At 40.2% G+C, this 26,265-nt stretch overlaps 1 long non-coding RNA gene across 1 annotated transcript; it reads left to right on the top strand.

Annotated features, from left to right (window-relative positions):
* The first annotated feature begins 305 nt into the window (after positions 1-305).
* On the top strand, positions 306-21,774 carry LOC147516703 (uncharacterized). Its single transcript, XR_015213723.1, has 3 exons — positions 306-449; positions 546-827; positions 21,348-21,774. It is a non-coding gene; the product is annotated as an uncharacterized LOC147516703 (long non-coding RNA).
* The last annotated feature ends 4,491 nt before the right edge of the window (positions 21,775-26,265 follow it).

Raw genomic sequence — 26,265 nt, 5'->3', positions numbered from 1 at the left:
TGGTGAGTTTGATCTGCCTATTTTCATTAATGATGAATCGACCACCGCCTATTTTCTGTTCTCTTTTATATCGCTTCTGAAATTTATTAAATGTCTAATATGTTGTCATGATAGGAAAGAATCAAGGCTATAATTGAGGATGACCACTGCTAGCGTAAACTTGGACCTAGACCATGATCCAGTTGCTTTCAAGTGTGTGGCCCCGATAAATTTGGTCGAGTCTTTGGGTATGAGTGTTGGCATATCAAAAACATCCCTTGCATCATCAGCTCCTGCTAAATAGCAGCTTTGCCAACAAAAGCAACAACACTCAATGCTTGAAGAGCGGTTTGGAAGTTTGGAGCGACAAATGGTCACCATCACTAAGATCTTCTTTGGAGACAAGAGAAGAAGTGGCAGGTCGGCAATCACATAGAAGGATCGTTGCAGATTCATCAGCGACGTCAAATGTATGATTTGAATGTGAGACATTGTGCCTAGGGGCTTGAGCTAATTTAGGAGATAACTAAATCGTGGTTTTGTCTTTGTTAACTTATTGCTTGTAGGCGAGAGATCCAACACTCTCACAATCACATGGTGATTCTTCTAGAGGGATGGAATTATGTGAATTGATTAACATGCATCGAGAAGTTGTTGCCAAGGGAAGGGCAACAAGGGCAAATATCATTCTTGATGCAACTTTGGATACCCCAATGGACATTTACAACGTCCGTGTATGCCTTGTCATTGACCGCACTGAGTGCTTATTTGGATCCAAAAGAACATTCGGGGAGCTACACCTTCCTACAGCAGTCAAATGGCCGAAGGATTTTACTCGTTTTCTTTAGGTACGGTATTCTATTTGTCAATGTTATCATTTCTTTACTTCTTGTGTTTGTATGTCTATGACTTGTCTTTATTTCTTGTGTGTGTATGACTTGTCTTTAGAAAAGTGCTGATTTTAGGATAAGTGTGATTTTAGGAAAAGTGTTGTTAGAGAAAACCATTTGTTGGAAGAGTGATAAGCACCCAAAACTGTAATATTAAACCTCGAGAGACATAGCATTTTGGTCAATTATGTGTTTAATAATCATGTAATAATTATATTTTCGTACTTTTGCAGGTTTCCGCAATTAAAATGAAGATAGCGATAAAACATGCATCAAAGTACGGGGAATACGGAATATTTGGAGTTTCCCACTCGACCCGTGAAAAAGCCAAAGTTTCCAAAAGAACGTAACCGGTCGCGAGCGGGCCCACATATGAAGAAGCGGAAACTTCCGATGCTCAAATCGGATAAATCTAGGTGCCGCGTTGGCTAGTGAAGCCGCCAAGTACAAGAATACGGGAATATTGGAATTCCCGCTCAATCCCCGTGAAAGCCCAAACAAAACCGACTAGAGCCGGGTTTCCAAAAGAAACGAGAACCGGTCGCGAGCGGGCCCACATATAAAGAGGCGGTGAAACTTCCGCTCAAATCGGATAAATCTAGGTGCCGGCGCGTGGGCTAGTGCCATAAATAATAGCGACGAATTTAACGAACTCAGCAAGGACAAAAAGTCGTAAAAACGCCAATTTTGGCCACCAATCGGACACACTAAGTGGACACATTATCGGCCCGTAAGACATGATGAGTCAGCATAAATAGCAGTGGCAAATGATGGTTTCAAATTGATACCACCGCAAGAGAGAGAGAAGACGTATCAATTCAAACCCAAAGGGTTTGAATTGAAATTAGCTAAAAAGACAAAACACAAAAGTACAAAACATTAAATGAAAGTTTTGTTTCGTAACAAAACTTTGGGTCAAATTAATTCACATAGAGACAAAACTTAGATATTCAAAGTTTTGATTCTCTCAATTCAACAAAAGGCCAAAACCCAATTAAAACCGTCTCCGGTCTCCAAATTTATATATATGAGGGGCTTCGCTTCATTAGAACCCTTCAAAGATTTTCATGCTTTTAGCTTCCGCCAATTTAGTTTCTTTTCGGTGACTTACATTCGTCATTTTATTTCAAAGAAATTTAATACATAGAAGTTATTTTACCCTTAATAATGATCATTTCTTTTTTCTTGTTTAATTTCGTCCCATTTATTTACTTAATGTATACAGCAAGTTTTATTATTCCTCCTATGATGATGAGCTAATCCCCCCCCTCAGGGGGAGGGTTATGCTGCTCGTGTAAAAATCCGGATTGACTCGTTAATATTCTAGAATCACTACTTAGGAATTAGACATAGAATTAACATCCGGTCCCAAATGATGAGACTGCAAAAAGTTAGATCTTTGATGCTCAGATTAGATCTGCCACGACCTAAAATGTCTCGCTAGCGACTTCTGCAGTGTCGACGACTCTCCAATTCGGCCCAAATGATGTGAACTGCGCGGAGGAGCGATAATAATATACCGAGAGATGAGGTATTATCGAAACTCCTTATGCTAGTGAAATGCGACCTAGAGATGTGGGCATGCACTGGGATCAATACTTTCGACGCCGTCTCCGAAACGAGACGAACTAGAGATGTAGTGATTTAGTAATAAAAACTGTTGAAAAATGATTCTTGCATGAGTATGATTAACTCTCTCCCTGTTTCTCTACTTTTATTTACCTACATATAATCTGTCACACCCCGAATTTCGACAGAATTCGGAAAAAACATTATTTGTCCCCGACTCCTCGATCTCCGAGGTGTGACGCACTCTCCACTCCCAATAACCCATAAACAGTTTTAAAATATGCGGATAATTAAAACCAATAAAAATTTTAACTTAAACAAAGTCCTCTTCATTATAAAACAATTTACAAATGAAAATACAAATAATATTATCTCAACTGAAAATCTATATCACTTAAAGGAAAAACAAAACACAACCTGAGATGCAATGCTAACGCAAACCACAAGCAGCAACCAATCTTCTTCATCACTAAACCTGTCAAAACTTATCAACTATGTTCATTGAATGAACACACCCGATAAGCAAACATGCAAATCGGGTCAGCATTATAAACAATGCTGGTGTGAGTAGCCTTAAAAACAACATATAATATTACACATATATACACAATCCATAAGACAGTTAGTTCCTCCACCGAGGCGCCTTAACTTTCAACGACTAATACAACATTCTTAAGTACAATAATCTAGGCAGGTAGTTCCTCCACTGAGGCGCCTTAACTTCCCACTAACCACACAACAAACTATACTCATAATAAATAAGGCATGTAGTTCCTCCATCGAGGCGCCTTAGGTTCTAACTAAGCTATAACCAAATGAAACCATATACAAATCATCTATCTAGAGATATATCATTTACCAACATATTACCATAATTAGATTATTTCAGGCTTTCTTTGTGTGTCCCTAAAATCACGTCGTATCTATGTCTTACCTAGTTTCCCTGGCTACCACAATCGCAAACCCAACGCCGAACATGTACATCCACATGCCTCCCTTACATAATGAGCCACTCCGTAAATAACCACCCCGAAATGGATGCCGCGACACCGTAAATCCTCACACGAAGCCAAATCTATGTAAGCACCGCCACTATTCGCATAAAATATTATGCATCATCGTTCTATTTTGCGAACGGAATAATCAAGCCAATTATTCGGCTACGCCAGAGGGTCGCCAAAGGCCATTCAAATTAACCAAACGCCGGAAGGGGGTCAAGGCCATTCATTCACCTTTTAATCAAAACGCCGGAAAGCGGCCAATCACATGAGTTGTGGTAGCTAGGTTCTAGGATTTTCGTTCGTAATTTATTCAGTGTCATACATTAATGACTCATAAACATTTCTACTATATCACGTCGGGTCAATTACCTTATTGCACTAAGCCATAATATCTAGAAATATCTCAATTATATCTCATAGTCACTTTCATTCTTTCACGTGCCAATATATTATTGCACAACGCCACACTCCGTGGCAAATATTCACCGATCTATACTAGCATCTCACATATAAAATAATGGAGTGTATATACATTTCTCCAAGATATTGCATCAATATATTATAACGTGTTATATCATGTCATCTCACAATGCTTCCACGTATCGCATACATTATTTATTATAACGTATTAGGAATATAATGTCTCCTAACATCTCAATATCGTCACGTGTCAAAAATACACAACATCACTGTCAAATCTTTCTTAGACGGTGACTAACCAATTATCGCGGTTTCGCATCATTTTATTTTATGGCTTGTCCATACAATATACAACATAAAACGTAGCACAATTAGGGCAAAAAAAAGTCTACAATCAAAGCCCAATATTTATATACTTTTACACACTACTCACGCCAAATCTTAATTAGATAATGACCAACCAAGTTATACAATATCAACAATATTTTCTTACTATATATATCCATATGATCAAATATGTGAAAAACTGGAAAAGTCAATCGGTCAAAGTCAACCGTCAATGGTCAACGGTCAACACGCCATGGTCAAGGTCAAAGTCCACATGTCCCGGTCAAAAGTCAAAGTCCACATGTCCCGTCGGGTCAAACCGCCCGGTCAAAGTCAACATCCACGATCAATCGGTCAATGATCCAAAGTCAACGGTCAACGGTCAAAGGTCAACACCTCATGGTCAAGGTCAAACTCAACATGCCATGGTCAAAGTCAAACTGTCATCGCCAAAGTCAAAGGTGAAAGTCAACCGTCCATGGTCAAAGTCAACAGGTCCTGGTCAAAGTCAACAGGTCCTGGTCAAAGTCAAACTGTCATTTTCGTGTTCGACATGTTCAGGGTCATAGCCATGGTTCATGGCTAAGGTCAAAGGTACATGGCTCATGGGCTCATGGCTAAGGGCATAGTTCGGACCCAACTGGACAAGCCCAAACCTTAAAACCCGAAAGTCTAAAAGTCGGAAGACCCATGTAGATCTATTTTAAGTCCAATGGACTGGCCTCAGACAATATTAGAAACGGGCCCAAAAACTTATACTGAACTGGCCCAAACACAACTGAGTTCGGTCCGAAAAATAGAACTGAAACCGGCCCAACAAAACAAATAAGAGGTTGGCCCAAACAACTAAAACAAACCGGGCCCAAACAAAATAATAGAATTTGGCCCAAACCAAAACTTAACCCTTTCGGCCCAAGGCCCAAACCGAAATTTAGTTACTGTTCATCTTCCTCACCCATCAGCCACCACCAAAACCGGCCACCACCAGATTCCAATCGGCCACCCAATCCAACCTAGCGGTTTGACTCCAAATCACAAACCCTATAACTTTAACAAACACAAAAATCCCAAATCATTCAATTCCTATACTCCTCAATCTAGATCTAAAATCTCGGCTGCCATTAAAGCTTGTTTTCAAGCTTCCAAATCCCTCACTCTACTACACTCTCCCATCATCATCAAACCCAAACACAATACAAAATCATTCAAACCATACAAAACCCAACACCACCACCGGTTTAGCGAGTAATGGCGATGATTATTGCCGGGTTCAAGCTTTCTCCAAGCTCCAACAAAGACCTCCGGCCCAGCCCCGACATCACTCAACCCATACACCACAACAGCCCATGCACCACATAAAAAGGTTTACAAAAAACGACAACCACACACAAAGATCTAAGCGGAGACGCCTGGGCTCATGCCGCCATTGACGCACCTCTAAAAGCTTCCAAAGCCCGATTTCAACCAACGAATATCAACCAAATCCACAGTTCAACTAAAAGTATTAACACCAATATCAATGTCGACAAATGTAGACCGCGATTATCGATTCGACGGTTTAACATTTTAACAGTTTTAACTAGAGTTTTAACGACTTCGACCGAAACACGACGTCGAATAAAAACAATATAATGAACAGTACAACAACAGAAACCTTAGACAGTATACCGGTATTCGAAAACGATAAATTCGGTGATATAGCAAAATAGCTACTCACCTGTATGAACAGCTCGACGAATCCCTCGTAGTCCGAACCGTCCGCGGCCAACGCCTCCAAAAAAAACCAAATTCTCTCTGCCTCCATTTTTTAATTATTCTATTCTCCAGGAACCCTATTTTCTAGAAAAAAGTGTTTATATACTTGGGTCCGAAACCCAAGCCCAACACAGACTCGGGCCCAAAAACCAGGCCCACATATCCCGAGTCCAATCCGACGAATTTTGAAAATAAATAATTTAATTAATTAATAAAATAGAAAAATACGTATTTAAAAATACGGGCGTTACATAATCGCCGTAGTAATTTATATTATTTGCATTACCGTTATTTTAATTAAAACCAACTAAAAGAAACCTAAAAATCCTACTCACCTAAAGTTGTAACTCCAGTTGTGAACCTATCCGCGCCACTAAGGTTTGGGACGATCCCTTACTCGACCTATCCTACCAATCCCACGTGAGTAAGGTAACTTGACTAAAACGTCATTTACAATACGGACGTTGGACTTTGGACCTCGGACTTTGACTTTGTGGACCTCGGACTTAAGAAAATAAGTAATCAAACCAATAAACGTGTGTAAAAGCGTTTTATCAAATGGCACCACACGACGCGGACTCTCTCGACTTAACGTAATAACCGGAATACATCCATAAAACCCTCCCTTACCTCATCATCTTTTTAATTGTCATTTCTATTACAATACTAACTATTTACCGTAATTTTTTCTACTAACAAATAACCGTGGAGCCAAGTTTTGTTTATCTTCATTAGCACAGTCTAAAGTTCGTAGAAATTTGAAGTACTAAACAGACAAAAGAGTCTCGGACGAGACTGAATTAGTAAGCACGCCGAAACTAACCCGGAGTATCAACACTCGGGTTTTCAGTCTGAGCCACTTTCCTTTTTTTTACTCTTTTTGGGCTCTTTGGTCCCGTTTTCTAGTAGCATAAGCTCGAGTAGTCGATCGCTATACGAGGAATCGCGGGACGCCAGGTTTCAAACTCTTAACTCCTCAAACTTTGTCGAGGATATTATTCGCTATAACCTGTTTTACCTCGTATATTTGTATGTTAACATGAGAACTCTGTGCATGTAAAGGTGGTTCGTCATCACATATTCACGTAACACAATTAATATGATTCGAATATATTTTGATATATGCGTAGCATCAAACCACCTGCTTAGAATATTTTTGTATGTGTATGTAACATCAATTCACGTACACGGTATTCAATTGCATGAGTTCATTCTTGACATTCCCCTAGCTCACGTATAACTTACACATAGTTGCACGTATATGTAATATAGATTTGCATGGGTAGACTTTTCTGCGTAAACTAGTATATGTTAGTTAGTTTCTATTTTGGCATTTATCGTTTTTAATTGCATATTTCGTAATCACATCTCCATAATACACTAATTACGTAAACCAAAAAGTTAAAAAAAAAAATTAAAAATTAAAAATATTAAAAAAAATTAAAAATTAAAAATCATAGTAATTAAAAATTTCATCTAAATCATCTTAATAACACCCCGCATAATACACCATCATAAATCATCATCCTATTCCATCAGCCTGCCTAGAAACTTGAAAAAAATTGAGGTTGCCTAATTAAGGAAACGTGCTAAAGCACGAACAACCTCTCTCAATTCTCTCGGGTAACACGGCTGGCCGGAATATTCACACGCTATCCTAGCTTCCCCGCCGAAAGTTAGCAATTTCGGGAAGGCGTGCTTCAACTTCCTCCTTCTTAACTTCTAAAAAACTCCGGTCATTATTCGTTCCTTATGAGCACCAAATTAAAATTCATATTTGTATGAGACTACGGTCCGGTAAACATAAGGAATTAGAACTTACATATCATCGTCGAAAATACAAGAAACAACTGCTTATGTTATCTCCTAGGCATAGTTCCTCCTCCGTAAATCAACCTCGTCAAACATCTCCGTTTCCATTATCTCCTTTAATTATGGTCAAGAAAACCTCACAAATCGAAAACCCCTTTCGGTTTCTATACGCCCTCTACGGAAAGGACACGCTTCTGCATTAAACTCGATCGCGATTGTAGGTGATTTTTCAGATTCCGCCAAACATTTTCGGTTTGTTACCTGCTTACCATGGTTTAGACCATGAAAAACGCGTCTGAATCATCTTCGCCGGATGCAACAAGTAGTCACCACTTTCCGCCATCCGATTTATTACCAACGAACAAGTCTTACTTAGGTTGTTTCCCTTCACCCTAGTTGACAAAGCTTCGGTTTGGCTCGCCGGGACAAGCACCGCAATCCATTGACACATGGGCCAAACTAGTTCAAGCATTCATGATAAAGTTCTATACTCAAAAGAAAACTACGAAATGCTTCAAAAGATTCAATTCTTTCGCCAAAGACCCCTGTGAATCCTTTTCGGAAGCGTGGAGCGATTTATGATCTACTTCTAATGTCCCCATCATCAACTCGACACCGACCAGTATTAGTCCGTTCATTTTTAATGGTCTCTCGACCATCAAAAGGAAACATTAGACATCATGAACGGCGGTTGTTTCATGGACAAGGGCGCCATCAAGCATACACTTTTTGAGAAACAAGCCTCACGAAGCACCCATTGGGGAAACACCGATTCTTCTAGATCTTCTAAAGACACTCCTACCAAAGTTACGCCTATGTTCGAGGTCAAACCCGATCCGAATTAAAACTCTAATCGAGACCTTAAACAAAAAGGTCGATGCTCTTTCGGTACAAGTAAATGAACAAAACCCAAACAGTCATGGTCGCCAACACTTCCCCATGCCCTCTTTGCTTAAGTCCCGAAAGCACCCGATTCTTATTGTCCTTTGGTATACGAGTGTCCTCCCCAACCTTCTCGAAGAGGCTTGTGCTTTCAACATCCCTAACGCACTTTTGGCGACAACATCCGAATTTAGCTTGGGCACCCCCGTCCCAACAACAAGCTCCTCCGTGTGGCAACAACGTTCTGTCAGACGACCACCCGCGAATTACAATTCCTATCGTCAAGGAAATCCTCCACAATTTCAGCAAGGGCAAAGTAATTTTCCCAACAACGCAAATATGGGATACCAAAACAACCGCGAACCTTGTTCCCGCTAACCAAGGATATGGCTACCAAAATCAACCCAGTAAATAATAACCGTGGAACTAGTTCCTGCCTCCTTTGGTACAATCCACGGTAGATAAAACGGCTGAAACTTTCCCCGACATACATGAATCAACGAGAATCAAATCCTAGCTTCTATCCAATGGTCTCTCCAATTTGTTAGCTCAGGATAAAAGTCAAAAGGGCGTGTTCCCTGGCCAAGCAGTTCCAAACCCTAAGCCTCCCAACACTGCCTTTGAACTCAACAATGCACCAGGACCTAGTAATCCAAGCCAGGGTGAGGTAAATGCCATTACCACTCTTCGTTCTGGCCGAACCATCGACAATAATATACGTATGCCAGACGAGGAATCGACGGAAGTCACGACTGACGTCCTTCCAACTCCTACCTCGCAACCTATAACGGACGAAGTTGTACCTTCAAAATCTACACCTACGTCCCTAGGGAAAGACGCCACTGATCCCTATACGCGATTTCGTCCCAAAGCTCCGTTCCCTGCCCGTTTGGTAAAGAACAAACACGACGAACATTTTGATGAGATCCGTGAAACCTTCAAAAATTTGACCATAAACTTACCTTTCCTAGATCGCTTAAAGCATTTGCCCAAGCATGCCAAGTTTCAAGGACATGTGCACCACCAAACGACGCATCTAATGTACCTCAACAAGCGTTCCTCGAAAGGCGGTTTCCCTCGATTACCACTACCAATGGTGTGGTAAAGTACAGAGACCGTGTCGACCAACCTACCTTTGCACGCGTTGGGCGACAAGTATACCGCCATCGCGCTTTTTAGACCTAGGTGCCAGTGTTAACCTACTTCCCTACTACTTATTTAAGCGGTTAGGTCTTCATGAATTGAAACCTACCAATATGACTCTCGCAACTTCGCGGGATCGCTCCATCAAGTACCCAAAAGGCATAGTAGAGAACGTTATAGTAAAGGTCCAAGATTTTTACTATCCAAATTGATTTTGTCATTCTAGATACCGAAGTAGCTTGTGACTCCATCCCTATCATCTTGGGGCGCCCTTTCCTCGGCAACCGCCAATGCTCTCATAAATTGTCGGGATGGTTCAATGACATTGTCTTTTCGAACCTTTTCACGTCGAACTCAACGCGTTCAAATTAATGAAACAGTTTCCGATCCTATAATGGAGGCTTAGATTAACTTGGTTGATAGTCCGGAGCATGATTATTTCGCAAACTCTTTTCCCCGACGAGATACACCAATTTCTTTCTTTTGATAATCCGAGTTTGACGATGACTTCGTACATAAGGGATGTCCATGCATTATTAGAGTCGGTACACTATTTGACCCTAATGCTTCGATTAAAACTAATTCGAAGGACCGGATTCGCTCTTTTCCATTGAAGAGATGATCCCTCACGAATCCTTGATCCCCAATCCTCCAACTCGGTTTAAAACCTCTACCCCTGATTTGAAGTACGTATATCTCGATCCCGATGGTAGTCACCCTATAATAATTTCTGCTCACTTAATCGCTGCTGCAGACGAAGAGACCGCGGTTGATCCATGTCATTCGTGAACACCGCCCGCTATCGGATGGTCCTTAGATGATATCAAGGGGAATAGACCCTAGCATATGCACGCATCGTATACATCTTGATGATGGCACAAAGACATCACGAGAACCACAACGCCTTTAATCCCGCCCGCTATGAAGGAAGTAGTGAGAGAGGGAGTTCTACGCTTACTTGATGCGGGTATCATATACCCTATCTCGGATAGTGATCGGTTAGTCCCGTCCCACGTTGTTCCCAAAAAGTCCGGCATTCAAGTTGTGCAAAATGAAAGTGGTGAGTGCATCTCCACTAGCATTCCTTTGAAATGGAGAATTTGCATTGACTATCGCAAACTTAATGCCAGAACCCGTAAAGATCATTTTCCTCTCCCATTCATTGACCAGATGCTAGAACGTTTAGCCGGTCATGCTTACTACTGTTTTCTTGATGGCTATTCCGGATACTTCCAAATTGTCATCGATCCCTTGATCAAAAAAGACAACTTTCACGTGTCCCTTTGGAACCTTTGCTTACGCATCTAATGCCTTTTGGTCTTTGTAATGCCCTGCACTTTCCAACGCCGCATGCTTCACATTTTTAGTGATATGGTGGAACGTTATATGGAAGTCTTCATGGACGACTTTTCCATTTACGGAAATTCCTTTAACGACTGTTTATCCAACCTTTCCAAAGTCTTAACGTTGCGAAGAGAAAAATCTGGTACTCAATTGGGAGAAGTGTCATTTCATGGTTACCAAAGGACTTGTTCTAGGTCATATTGTTTCAAAAGACGGGATAGAGGTTGATAAAGCTAAAATTGTTAAAATTTCTTCGCTACCCTTCCCACGCGATTCGGGATATCCGTGCCTTTTAGGCCCACTGGTTTTTCTGAGGAGATTCATTCAGATTTCTCTAAAGTTGCTCGACCCTTAACCAATCTCCTGCTTAAGGATCGCAGATTCGAATTCAATTTCAATTGCAAACAAGCTTTTGATACACTAAAACCGCTCGACTACCGCTCCTATTATTCAACCCCCGATTGGTCTCAACCATTCGAATCGATGTGTGGCGCTAGCGACTTTGCTATTGGTGCCGTATAGGCCAACGACGCTGACGACAAACCCGTTGTCATTTATTACGCTTAGTAAAACTTTAACGACGCCAACGTAATTATACCACAACCCGAAAAGAGTTCCTAGCTCTGTTGTCTATGCTTTGGATAAGTTTCAGCCCTACCTAGTTGGAACATCGACCATAGTATATACCGACCATGCCGCAATTCGGTACTTACTTTCGCGAAAAAGGCCGAAAACAACGATTGTTCCACTGGATCCTTCTCTTACAAGAATTCACCCCGGAAATCAAAGACAAAGAAAGGAACCGAAAATGTCGTAGCCGACCATTTATCAAGGCTGGTTGGTGACATCGATAGTGATTCTGGCTATCGGCGATTCCTTCCCGCATCGAATACTTGTACTCTATTTTCTCATCTCCATGGTACGGATATCTTAACTACCTAGTTTCTTGAGGAAGTCCCTCCTTTTGGTCACGCCCCGATCATAAAAAGTTCTTATCCATCAGTAAAATATTATTTCGGGATGAACCCTACCTCTTTAAGTATTGTTCCGACCAACTCATTCGTCCGCTGCATTCCGTGATCGGAACACACCGACGTATTATCCTTTTGCCATGAACAATCTTGCGGAGGGCATTTCAGTGGAAAGAAAACTGCGGCCAAAGTGTTACAATGTGGTTTTTACTGGCCTACCCTTTTTCGCGATGCACACGAACATTGTGTAGCTTGCATTCGTTGTCAACACTTAGGTCGAATTACCAAACGAAATATGATGCCCCTAAATCCTATATTGATTGTGGAAATTTTTGATGTTTGGGGCATTGATTTTATGGGACCCTTCCCTATTTCTCAAGGTTTTCTATACATTTTAGTCGTTGTAGACTATGTGTCCAAATGGATTGAGGCACTTTCGCGTATGTCGAATGACCATAAGACTGTCGTGAGATTTGTAAAAGAAAACATTTTCTCTCGTTTTGGTGTTCCCAAAGCTATCATCAGCGATGGGGGTACACATTTTTGTAACAAAATTTTTGGGTTTTTAATGAAGAAATATGGAGTTACTCACAAGGTTGCTACTCCATACCACCCACAAACGAGTGGCCAAGTGGAAGTCTCCAACAGAGATAAAAGTCTATTCGGAGAAAACTGTCAACCCATCAAGAAAGGATCGGGTCTCTCCGCTTATCGGATGCCTTGTGGGCATACCGAATGAAGATTTAAGACACCTATAGGGATGTCTCCTTACCGCATTGTTTTGGAAAACCTTGTCATCCGCCGGTTGAACTTGAGCATCGTGCCTTTTGGGCCATCAAAAGCCTCAATTACAATATCATCGAGGCGGTGAAAGCTTAAAACCGCAATTAAATGAGCTTGAGGAGATTCGAGCGATGCTTATGATCTCTCGAAATCCTACAAAGCTAATATGAAAAGAGTGCACGACAAGCACATTTTATGTAAGGATTTCAAAATTGGCCAAAAGTTTTCTTGTCTAACTCCAGATTACACATCTTTCCCGGTAAATTGAAAACACGATGGTCCGGTCCTTTCATTGTGTCAGGTACCGTGAAAACATTATGGGGCAATCTCTTTGCTTAATCCAAAAGATAACAAAGTGAATTTCAAGTCAATGGACAACGCCTAAAACATTACCACAATTACGCCACCGGATGTTGAATGCGGACTCTTCTTCGAACCCAAGATACACCGACTAGATGTTTTGGTTTGGCGTGCTCAATCTTGTTCTATATAGAGGGTACGCCATTTTGGTAGCCGCCATCTTCTATCTTATGATCTCCAAAGTTCTTTGAAGTGTGTGGTTGCAAGCCGGAACCTTTAGTCCACGAAAACTCTTTTCTGAGCGATTATAAATGTATTCTGCAACACGAGCAAACGTGCTTTTCGGTAAACGATGGGTACCTAAAATTTCACCTCCTTCCTTTTCTTCCCTTTTCTACTCTCTACCTCGCGAACTTCAGCTAATCATTTGGTGTAAGTCTCACTCATCACGAATAGGGAATGGTCGTAGTTCTTTTGCTCGTAAACGGCGTCTGCTTGAAGGATGGGTGTATGTATGCATTGCCAAACACCCTTCGTCTAGGGCCCGACTTCCTATCCGATACTAGCCAGTTTAAGGTATACTTTTGTCTAACACCAGCTGCGCAGGATAATCTTCGTCGCCGCGCCGTTTCTCCTACAGGATGGGATTCGTCTTGAGAATCTGACAATAAAAGACTCGATTTGTCTTGAGAATCTGACGTTAAAAGACTCAATTCGTCTTGAGGATCTGACGTTAAAAGACTCACCTTGTAAATATGTTTATTTTGTTACCTTTTTCCCTTTGCATTAAGTTTTGCACAAAGGGATCGCGTGTCAAACCTCGGATGTTGCATACTTGGAACACAAACGGGCAATGGATTCCACCGACCAACCCTAGAATTGGTTACTTTGAGTCCCTTTGGGGCGGTTTGAGGATAGCCGTATGTAAAAGGGCAATTTTAATAATAGAGACCGTAGCGCCCGCGGTCCAGATGGTACCGCCCCGCCCCTAACCCCATAATACATAGAGGTGAAGCCACAAAGGGTCTGGATTGGGTTAAGCTCGAGCCGACATAAAACCCTGACAGTTGTCTACGATTTAAGATGGTGACTCCCCGGACATTCAGTGTTTTTCACGATATCTCCCTTGTATGTAAATAAAACCCTTACACTTTCCACATAAAAAAAAACTAACTACCTAACACCTCACCTCGACACGATCTTTTACATTTTTCGGATGGGTGCCTATTTATACCAAGGATAGACACCTCTCAAAAATTTAACTTCCCTGTTTCCAAAATAATTTTTCACCACTCCATCTTTAATGGCCCTCACTAGAAGTTTAGTTTGCTCGAGCAAAATTTTATGGAAAATTTTCAAAATGGTCTTTTTCATCCTTTCTTTGACAATCAAATATTACGTAGAGGATGGTACCCTCTTTTACACCATAAGCAAACATTTTATTCCGAGAATTAGTCTTGTTATTTTATAAAAGCGGTTATTTCCAAAACGGACAATTCTTTTGTCCGTGCTAATGGATCTGGCGTGAATTGACTATGGAAATCATCTCGAGGTACTTCAAATTCCTATTACAAACCAAGGAGTACACCTTCGATTCACCTTCGATAATATCCGCATCGATGTTTGCAACTATCCTTCACGGCTAATACAACCGAAGAACCGTATTGTTTATCAGCGATCCTTACAAAAGAACCAATTATCTGTGATCCAATGGGTAGCTCATAATGTCCTAGGCACATCTAAGACTTCCGAAATAACCAAACCACTCCTCCATTTACTCTGGGTGTTGCAGACTAACTGCAATGAATTTTGCATTATTAAATTTCTCTGGAATGCGATTGCACGTGCTAGGAAAAAGGCAGCTCCTTTACCAACCATTGTAACACTTATCATGATAAATTGGGGTTTTTCTAGCAGTTCTCCTCATACACCTCTTCGAACAGCTAACATTCTTACCATTCACTCAGTATGTAGGAACGGATTCTGGAACCCCGACGTTGCAAAGAACCATGTCGGTACAGGACCAAACGACGATTGTTCCACCGATAACATTTTTACTGAAAATGCATTATGCAACGTATTTAATCCAATGGAAGGGCTTCGCTTAATTCAACAAGGACCATGACATTATTCAAACGTCGAACATTATTATCACCCAACTTTCTTGAATTTCGGGACTGCGGACAATAAACGAAGAGGAACAAGCACAATTTTTGCACGACCACAACCAGTTCTTGGCAAATCACACTCTCATAATGGAGAACCACGCCAAGATTTACCAAACAGAGAAAGCAAAATGTTGCAACATTTGCCGCGGATTGACGGCATAGAAAATCTTATAAACGGATCCCTTCCACAACGGGATCCTAGCCATTCTTCGGGCCAATGAAACCATTTAAATTTTGAAATTTTATATTATTTATCATTTTCTTTTTAGTTTTTAATTTTCGTATGGTAAATTGTTTCTACGTAATTATTCTCATCATGCTCTAATATTTGTTTAAACAGGTCACATTTTTTCACACAATGGAAGCTCCAAAGATGATTCCAGAACAATCCTTCCATTCATTGTTGAATTCTCCGGCATATGGACATCTTTTCAGGGACTACATCACTCAAGTTGGGTGGAACTCTCTCATTCTACATCCGGAGCAGACATACTCCCCAGGTTTGGCGCTTTATTTTATAATAACATGGAAGATCTACCACCGGCCCGGGTTTCCCTTTGAATGGATTTACACTCACGTGATGGAAACACCGACACGCTTTTTATGAGCCAACAAAGGTGGCTATGGCTCTAGACCTTCCTCCTCTCCAAACCGGACCTCCCCATCCAATACATGATAGAGAATGACCTTAATGACTACTCTAGGGAGGATTTTGTCGCCCGCTATGGCGATGGCCTTGCCCACGCCAAAGAACGTGCGTCGGTCGGCGATGGCCGAATTCACTATTCCACTAGCCAAGATGACCATGAATGTGGAACCGCCATGTTATTTATTCTTCTCAATATCATGGGAGATTGGCATTTTTCCACGGCATCAAAGGAAGCGTGTAAGACATTCCATGCATTGGCCCAGCAACGTACCACCTTCGACATTACAGAACTAGTAATTGAGAATCTTAAGAAGGCTAGGTCTTTTCGGCAAGACTATATCACCCTGCCAGTTACAGCATGCCGGATAGTGAGGACATACTTCCCTGAGTTTGCCGCCACCTTTCACGACTGGGTAAAGGTCGACTCTATGTGTCCAACAAACAAGATAATTCGTTCCTTGCGATTTCGGACATGGACCGCCCCCGCAAGGTATCTCAAGAAAGTTCGTTCTTTCCCTAATGATGATAAAATGATAGCTCATCTAGACAATGCAAAGAAAAGGAAGTGGAGTGAAGTCTGGAAAGCTATGATAGATTGGCGGATCTTGAAGGAATGGCATTTCTACGGGGGGACGAGGCAAGGAAGGACTATCCCCCGTTCAAGGTCAGGGCAATGTGAGTTGATGCATGTACATATTTGTTTTATGTTTTGATGTGAAATAAATAAGTGACCTAACAAAGGTGTGCTACTCTAACAAGTGTGCTTCTACTTTTATGATGTATAATATATAGTGTGTTACAATAAATTTACGTGGACGATGTCACTTTATTTTTGCTCAAAGCCTCCTCGTATACTCTTTCTTCCTCTTAAACACTTTGAGGACACGATGTCCGACTGTTTGGGGTGGTGAGAACCTTTTGCAAAAATTAGGCATGCATAGTTGTATATAGTTTACTTAATATCTAAATAAACGATTTTAGTGACAAAAATTTCTCGTTTCTCTTTCTATGATGAAAAATATTTAGAAATCTCACCCTAGCATCGAATTAGGACTTGTTCTTAGAAACTTAATTTAATATTATGCAATAGTTTTTACATCTTTTCATGAGCATTCATGCACCGACTATCATTAAATGTATACAAAGAAGAAGTTTAAGGGACCCAAGGTTAGACAACTTAGTTTCCATATCCCGTAAGAATCTAACCAAAAGCCTCAAATGTATGATATATGAGTAATGACACGTAGGAGTAGTTCTTCCGAATAGAGAAGTTCACACGCCTACTTACTTGATCACTACCCAAATCCTAGGCGAGAATTTAGGCCTTCTTTGGATCGATATAGCCAAAAATTCGCGACCAGAAATTTTTTTACCGCTTAGTCGCCCATCGAACCTTTCATTAATCCTTTCTACTTCACCAATAAAATCATTACCCATCTAGTAACCACAAATAAATAAGCCTACCTAGATGATGAGTATGAGAAATAGGATGAAGTCTTGAGAAAAATGAAGAGAAAAACTTTGTCACAAATCAAAATCGCCATTGCGGAAAGAAAAGAAAAAGAAAATAGAAATATGTTTCCAAAAAATCAAAAGAAATATCAAGGTTAGAATTCCCCCCAAAGATCAAATAAAAAGGGAATACAAAAGCTTGAAAAATCCAAGTGTGGAAACCATGTTAGAAGCAAGAAAGGAAAAAAAAAAAAAAAAAAAGGATTTCTCTAGTATAAATATCTCGAAGACCTTATTCTCTCATACTTATCATTTTTTTGAATTTTCCATTCCAGTTTCTTTTACACTACCACCTAAGCCCCATAACACCTAATAAAGACCTCTAGCTCAATTAGGAATAGGATAGTGTGATAATAAGTAGTAGTTGTGACTTCTCGACCTCCTCCTCGGCTATCATTGTATATGTGAGGAAACGCGTGCCACCGCATTACACCGGAGATAGCAAAAGCTTGAGTGGAAAAATAAGAGAGAAATTGTGTTTCACACACACCGCGAGAACCTACTTAAGGACGCCATTTAAAGGATCCGAAACGCCCCTTTCGACATTTAATTATTAGATCACTTTGCATGCATGCTCATACGCGTGGATGTTTCAATTATTGTATGTATATTAATTTGAAATTCGAAGAATAAAATCCTTGTTTCCCTCGCTAGTGAGATGTCTAGATACCGAGATTAATTAAGGAAACAAGCCTTTGTTACCGAAGTCGTTGTAGTATAAATGAAGTTTGTGAGTATCTTCTCTCGGAAAACTCTCACGAGGGCTATAACTCGCCCACTAGGGAATTCCTAGTGGTTCAAGGCCTTGTTGCATATGGTCAATGCAACCGCACTCTATGCGAAATGAGATTTAGCTTAGACAACACATTTTTGATCACTTATCGCTTTTAATGTCTCTTCTTTGCTTGGGACAAGCAAAGTCTTTGTTTGGGGGTGGTGTGATAAGCACCCAAAACCGTAATATTAAACCTCGAGACATAGCATTTTGGTCAATTATGTGTTTAATAATCATGTAATAATTATATTTTCGTACTTTTTGCGTTTCCGCAATTAAAATGAAGATAGCGATAAAACATGCATCAAAGTACGAATACGAATATTTGAGTTTCCCACTCGACCCGTCGAAAAAGCAAAAGTTTCCAAAAGAACGTAACCGGTCTAATCGGGCCCACATATGAAGAAGCGGTGAAACTTCCGATGCTCAAATCGGATAAATCTAGGTGACCGTTGGCTAGTGAAGCCGCCAAGTACAAGAATAATCGAATATTGGAATTCCCGCCAATCCCCGTAAAGCCCAAACAAAGCCCGACTAGAGCCGGTTTCCAAAAGAACGTAAACCGGTCTAATCCGCCCACATATAAAGAGGCGTGAAAAACCGCTCAAATCGGATAAATCTAGGTGCCGCGTGGGCTAGTGTGAGTTTACATAAATACGAGGCGAATTTAACTCAAAGCAAGAGGACAAAAAGTCATAAAACGCCAATTTTTGGCCATTTAATCGACACACTAAGTGGACACATTATGCGGCCCGTAAGACATGATGAGTCAAGCATAGGCGGTGCAAATGATGGTTTCAAATTGATACCAATCTTGGCAGTTAGAGAAGACATCGTATCAATTCAAACCAAAGTGGTTTGAATTGAATTAAACTAAAAGACAAAACACAAAAGACAAAACATTAAATGAAAGTTTTGTTTCGTAACAAAACTTTGGGTCAAATTAATTCACATAGAGACAAAACTTAGATATTCAAAGTTTTGATTCTCTCAATTCAACAAAAGGCCAAAACCCAATTAAAACCGCTCTCCAGTCTCCAAATATATATATATGAGGGGCTTCGCTTCATTAAACCCCCTTCAAATTTTCATGCTTTTTAGCTTCCGCCAATTTAGTTTCTTTCAAGATTTTACATTCTCATTTTTTATTTCAAAGAGCTTAATACGAGAAGTTATTTTACCCTTAATAACGGTCATTTCTTTTTCTTGTTTAATTTAATTCCTCGCGCATTTATTTACTTAATGTATACGAAGTTTTATTATTCCTCCTATGATGATGAAGTTAATCCCCGCGGGGAGGGTTATCTTTACTTCGTGTAAAAATCCCGGACCGACTCGTTAATATTCTAGAATCACTACTTAGGAATTAGACATAGAATTAACATCCGGCCCCAAAATGATCGAGGACGTGCATAAAGTAGAGTGTCGATGCTCCAGATATCTCGTAGCGACCAAAATGTCTCGCTACGACTTTCTGCAGTGTCGACATGACTCTCCAATTCGCCCAAATGATGTGAACTCGCGCGGGGAGCGTAAATAATATACCGTAGATGAGGTATTATCGAAACTCCTTATGCTAGTGAAATGCGACCTGTAGAGATGTGGGCATGCACTAGGGATCAATACTCGGCGTCGCTCCCGAAACGAGACTTAACCAGAGATGTAGTGATTTAGTAATAAAAAAACTGTTGAAAAATGATTCTTGCATGAGTATGATTAACTCTCTCCCTGTTTCTACTTTTATTTACCTACATATAATCGCCAGTAGTAATTTATATTATTTGCATTACCGCTATTTTAATTAAAACCAACTAAAAGAAACCTAAAAATCCTACTCACCTAAAGTTGTAACTCCAGGTTGTGAACCTATCCGCGTCTCTAGGTTTGGGACGATCCCTTACTCGACCTATCCTACCAATCCCACGTGAGTAAGGTAACTTGACTAAAACGTACGACAATACGGACGTTGGACTTTGGACCTCGGACTTTGGACTGTGGACCTCGGACTTAAGAAAATAAGTAACTGAAACCAATAAACGTGTGTAAAAAGCGTTTTATCAAAGAGCTTGAATTGTGTCTTTGTCAGTTTCTATTGGTTATTTATGCCCGCAATTGAAGTCCTTCCAGTTGAACCATCGTGCATACTTGTTCTCAGTTTCTGATAGTGATGAAGAAATTGACCCACATTAAAATAACGAGGAGGCATTGGCTATTTGCATCTCTTTGGAAACACGATGAATAATATTGACTTGCAAGCTAAGCTAAGTCTTTATTGTGAGACTGTTATTCCTGCAAGTTTCTGAACTAAACTGTTTGTTCTTTTTTCTGATTGAGCGATGCTCACTCTTTGTGCATCTTTGTTCCTAGTCTTTACTTCCATGAGTAAGTTCTTTGACATCCATAAGTTAAACAGGGTCCATTCCTTGTTGTGTTAAAAGGAATGTTCACTATCAATATGGGTTTACCAGAGACATTGTAGTGACTGTTGCTTAGAACGTTTCTTTTCCCTTCAAAGATTTAACCACAATCTGAGTTCTGTAAAATTGGTCTTGTCAGCAGCTATCCAAGACTTCAGAAAATCCCTTTAGACACTTCTATACCATATATCTAACATTCTTGTGTTTTTTGTTTGTTAAGGAAAATACTCAAGTTTTCCCAGAATTTATAGGTGTCTACTCGAGCAATACCAACTTAATGTATATGACAATGTTACGTCCTGTTGCTGTTGGAGCTGTTCCCTTAAGACCCGAAGTGAACTTTATTTGACTCGTCCTCTTTATAGTAGGAACATTCTAAGAAGAGGTGTTTCGAGCTTTTGCACGTGTGACCATGTTTATTATATTGTTATCTTCTACTGAAAATGGAATTAAATTAATTTTAGATTAACGATCCCCAAACAGTTTGCCTCTAGCTCACTGAAGAGCAGGCACACATGGCAATCCTTAGAGATCATTCTGTACTCGTTTCCTTCCGTTGCCCATGTTAATTCTCATCTGTCAGTAGACTTAATTAACAATTTTATTCATAATTTATTTGTTAAGCTTTACTGTACATGTTTTTCCCTCAGTTGTACTACTTTGAAATGGCTCGACCACATTTATAATAGAGCATCTATGGAGTGGCAGTGGTACTGAAGATGGTGTCCGTCATCGTGGTGAATGGTGATGATGGTATCATTGGGACAGTGGTGGAGGTGGTTCATGGTCTTAAGAAGATGGTGAAATGTCAGTGATAGTGGTGATGGTGGTACTGAAATATGAAAATGGTAGTACAGGATGTGCTATTGAAGACGTTGGTTTAGCAACGATAGTGGTGGCGGAAAAGGAGTTCTTTAATATATTGTCTTCTTTTTATTTCCTGATGGGTACCACTTGAAACAATGTGTAATGTGGTGAACTTTGTTGAAGTTCAGACATATTGAACGGATAGGATAGTATCCTAATTTGGACTCGCATATCTGAGTATTCATATCAACTAAGAATTCGAAGTAACAATACTTGATTGCAATTTCATTATCAAAGAGACAAGCACGGATAGGATAGTATCCTAATTTGTCTATTACTACACACTTCAAAAGCTACAAGTATCTGTTTATTACTGGTGCTATTAATGCTACAGAACTGTAGGGGCATTTTTTTGCCCTGATTCGGCCTTTTTTAAAAAATAAATGAAAAAAAAAAAAAAAAAAAAAAACACTTGTCAAGTGTGGTAGAAAAAAAAAGACTGCAAAAAAAACGGGTCACCATACGACTCCCAAAAGTGTCTTTTTTTAGGAAAAACGACATCCAAAAGTGTCTTTTTTTAACAGATATGGTGTAGTGCCTAATTAGGCAGGCTATATTTAAAACCCACATTTGGCTTGCACTCAAAATGTAACATTAATCAGTAAAGAGAATGGTTATATGAACTCCACATTATAGTTACTCCACTCCTAATAGTTGACTTGCCAAATAAATTGAGAGCTAATTTTTTGTGGAGATATACATCACATGATAGAGAACACCCCCACAAAAAAACAGCTCAATTGAATACGTTTAACATTGTCAAAAATCGTACCAAAATAAAAAAATATATGAGTCATTGGATAATTTTATAACATTATAAACGATTTTTGACGAGGTTGCATCTTCAAATGATTTGAGTTTTTTGTGAAGATGATCTCTATTGTGTGGAGAACATCTCAACCAAAAATTAACTTCTAATTCATTTTATTTAGTGGTGAAATTGTTTTGGAGTCATTTTAAGTGGAGTTCTTATAACTACCCTTAGTAATAGGCCTTCTCCCAAACTCCATAAAGGTACTCTGGCAACATCAGAAAAAACAAGAGTACACTAACCAAACACATCGTAAAATTTCAGTGTCCAACTAATGAAAGTCTACATTGAGCTAATGAAACGCTTTTTTCCTCGACTTTTCATTTTGTTCTGTTGTGCACGTGCCATAATGTGATTGGACCGGAAGCAAATGTCGCATAACAACATTGCAGCAAAAACTGGACTCACTTATAAACCCCAATTCAATTCACTTGAAGCAACAAATTTCCCGTTGTTTTGGTTCATTCTTGTTGTCCACGTTATTGACACGGTCACAAATGATCAAATCAAAAAGTCTCCGAACCTCCTTTTCTCCACTCTACATAGGTTATTTTTTAAAACCTTAAGCCCAATTCTACTATGTCACTCTAAAACTGTTAAAATTGCACTTATCATTTGTATGAAACTTTGATTCTGAAGAAATGGTATTTGATTTGTTTACAGGTCTGAAGAGAAGCATTTTGACTAGCCCCAATTACAGGTATGACACTTTGGTGTTGTTTTCCATATATTTGAGCTGCATTTTGTTTTTTGTTTCGGTTTTTATTGGGTTATTTATGTGTTTAATGTGAGAATAAAGCATTTGGTAACTAAATCTTACCATGTAGACATAACCCCCACCGCTCTTTCTTTATTTAGTAGTCGCAATGGATTTCACAATAGAGTTGGATGTTCTCTAGAATCTAAATTAAAGTGACTAGAAAGTCTTGTGAGGATTGTAGTATACAAGTGAGTGTGAGAATCGGGGTTGGAGAGGGGGAGTAAATGATTTCTTACCACATCTCTGAGAAATTTCAAAGATTCGAGAAAAAAAAACTAACGGACCAGAGCAAAAAAGAAAAATTCCAACCCATGAAGAGAAATGCTAGTGGTAGTTCTGATTGTTCCCTTTGAACGAAATCACGGTGTTATTGTGTTGGTATGTTTGCTTTCGTATTCTTCCTTGAACGAAACTAATGTGACTACTTTAAAGCTTATCTTAAGGGGAGTAATTACGTCTTATTGTTCTCAACTATATAGTTTATGTATTGATTCGATGGTCACTCTTGTACGAAACGGGGACAAATAAAGAGTTAACCCAAATGGAAAATGGGGCTCCACTCTCTAGGGGTTGTCAATAGTAAGGCATTGCAGCAACGGTGAAGCCTCGAGGAATGTAGAGCATCCATTCTTGGGAGCTGGGATTACGTGATTTGACTCGGCATTGTCTTGTTGGGAGATTTCACTAGAAAGTCACACCTCAATCTAGTTATTTTCTATCCCAAATGATTTCAACTTGGAGCTCACACTAAGGAAATCACTCACCCAAGACTTTGGTAGTTATCACAACAAACTCAAACAAGCAAAGCCACTAATTTATTATCACCCATAGCAAACAAACAATAAATAAGGAAGTAAATATGCAAAGAGACACAAAGATTTACGTGGTTCAGTAAATGTTATTACATACATCCACACAAGAGTCGAGTTTTCTTTATAGTAAAGATTGGAGAGTTTACAAGAGATATCAAGAATCAAGAACAAGAGGCCTCGCTCAAACCCTAGCTCAATAGAGCTCCCACAATACCCAAGAAATGAATCTCTCAAAAAGTTGTCTCAAAACCCTAATCTATTTCCTTTATATAGGTGTACATAGAAAAAGGGGGAGAAAATGGGCTTGGGCCGAAACAGTGAAAATTTTTGGTAGGCATGAGCGCAGGGTGCGCCCTCTTCATCAAATTGAAAAATCGTAAACGTGGCATACGGACATCGGAGCAAGGCTCGACGGTTCCAACAACCCAACAATCTCTCACTTGGAAACCTTCGAGATTCTTCATGCACATCACATCTCAATTGTAACAACTCAATCCAAATCCAATTTACTAATAAAACACTCGGCTCATCCATCATGGTCTTCAAGCAAGAAGACCCACCGAAGTTGAACACAACTTCAACTTCTCGATGAGCGGGTCTTGGTCAACATATCCGCCGGATTCTCACTCCCTTGGATCTTCTCAAGTGCCAAAACCTCATCCTCCAACAGAGATCGGATAAAATGATACCGGAGACCAATGTGCTTGGTCCTAGAATGAAAGGCGGAATTCTTAGCAAGATGTATAGCACTCTGACTGTCACTGTATAACACACTTCTCTCTTTCTTCATCCCAAGCTCTTCCATCAATCCCTGTAACCAGATCATCTCTTTGCTTGCCTTTGTAACGGCCACATACTCTGCTTCTGTGGTAGACAAAGCAACAATCTTCTGTAACTGAGAAATCCAACTCACTGCAGTAGCACCTACTGTAAAGACATAACCAGTAGTGCTTCTTCACGATCTACTTCTCCCCAAAATCGGCATCCACATACCCTTGCAGGTTCACAACACCCCTTCCATAACATAGGCATTTCTCTGTAGTACCTCTCAGATATCTCAATATCCATTTCACGGCTTCCCAATGTTGCTTGCTAGGATTAGACATAAATCTACTGACAGCTCCCACTGCTTGGGCTATATCCGGACGCGTGCAAACCATGACATACATAAGACTTCCAATGGCAGAGGCGTATGGTACCTTAGCCATGAAGTTTCTTTCCTCAACAGTCTTGGGAGAGTGTTCCTTGGACAACTTGAAGTGGACTGCCAAAGGTGTGCAAACTGGTTTCCCACTACCCATGTTGAACCTCTTCAATACCTTCTCAATATACTCACCCTGAGACAACTCCAGAATACCTTTCTGCCTATCTCTTCTGATCCTCATCCCTAGAATCTGTTTCGATGCACCCAAGTCCTTCATAGAGAACTCACTTGCTAACTCTCTTTCAATCTCCTAATTTCTGACATATCAGAACTCGCTACTAACATATCATCAACATATAGCAACAGGATAACGTAGCTGGAGTCGAACCTCTTGAAGTAGCAACAATGGTCAGCGTTGCACTTATAGTAGCCATTTCCTTGCATGAAGTTATCAAACTTTCTGTACCACTGCCTAGGGGCTTGTTTCAAACCATACAAGCTCTTTCTGAGCCTGCATGCCATATTCTATTTACCCTTCTTGATGAAACCTTCTGGTTGCTGCATATAAATTTCCTCAACTAGGTCACCAACTCACCATGGAGGAAGGCAGTTTTAACATCCAACTGCTCAAGATACAAATCTTCCGCTGCAACAATACTCAACACTGATCGAATGGTATTCAGTTTCACCACTGGGGAGAATATCTCTGTGAAGTCAACGCCTGCTTTCTGCTGAAAACCCTTGACTACTAGCCTCGCTTTGTATCTTTGGGAACCATCATGTTCCTCTTTGACTCTAAACACCCATTTGTTCTGTAGAGCCTTCTTACCCATGGGTAGTTTGGCTAACTCCCACGTGCCATTAGAGATGAGGGACTTCATCTCATCTTGCATAGCAAGCTCCCACTTGCTTGCATCACTCGCCTCCAATGCTTCATCATAGCATTAAGGCTCGCCACAATCAGTAAGTAGCAAGTAATTCACATAGGTGGAGGGTGGATATCTCGTACTCGGTACATGTGGCCTGGATGTCTTCCTTGGGGCATGAGGTGGAGATGGACTCGGTGGTGTAATATCCTCATTATTCTCTGAGTCACTACTAATGTCATCCTCTGACTGTGGGGATCTCACTATACCATGACTTACATCGAAGTCTTCCAACTCAACATACTCTA

Source organism: Coptis chinensis, chromosome 2 (assembly GCF_015680905.1).
Source record: "Coptis chinensis isolate HL-2020 chromosome 2, ASM1568090v1, whole genome shotgun sequence".
Taxonomy (NCBI): Eukaryota; Viridiplantae; Streptophyta; class Magnoliopsida; order Ranunculales; family Ranunculaceae; genus Coptis; species Coptis chinensis.
Note: the sequence above shows the minus strand (reverse complement) of the source record. Positions and strands in the feature narration are given on the sequence as shown.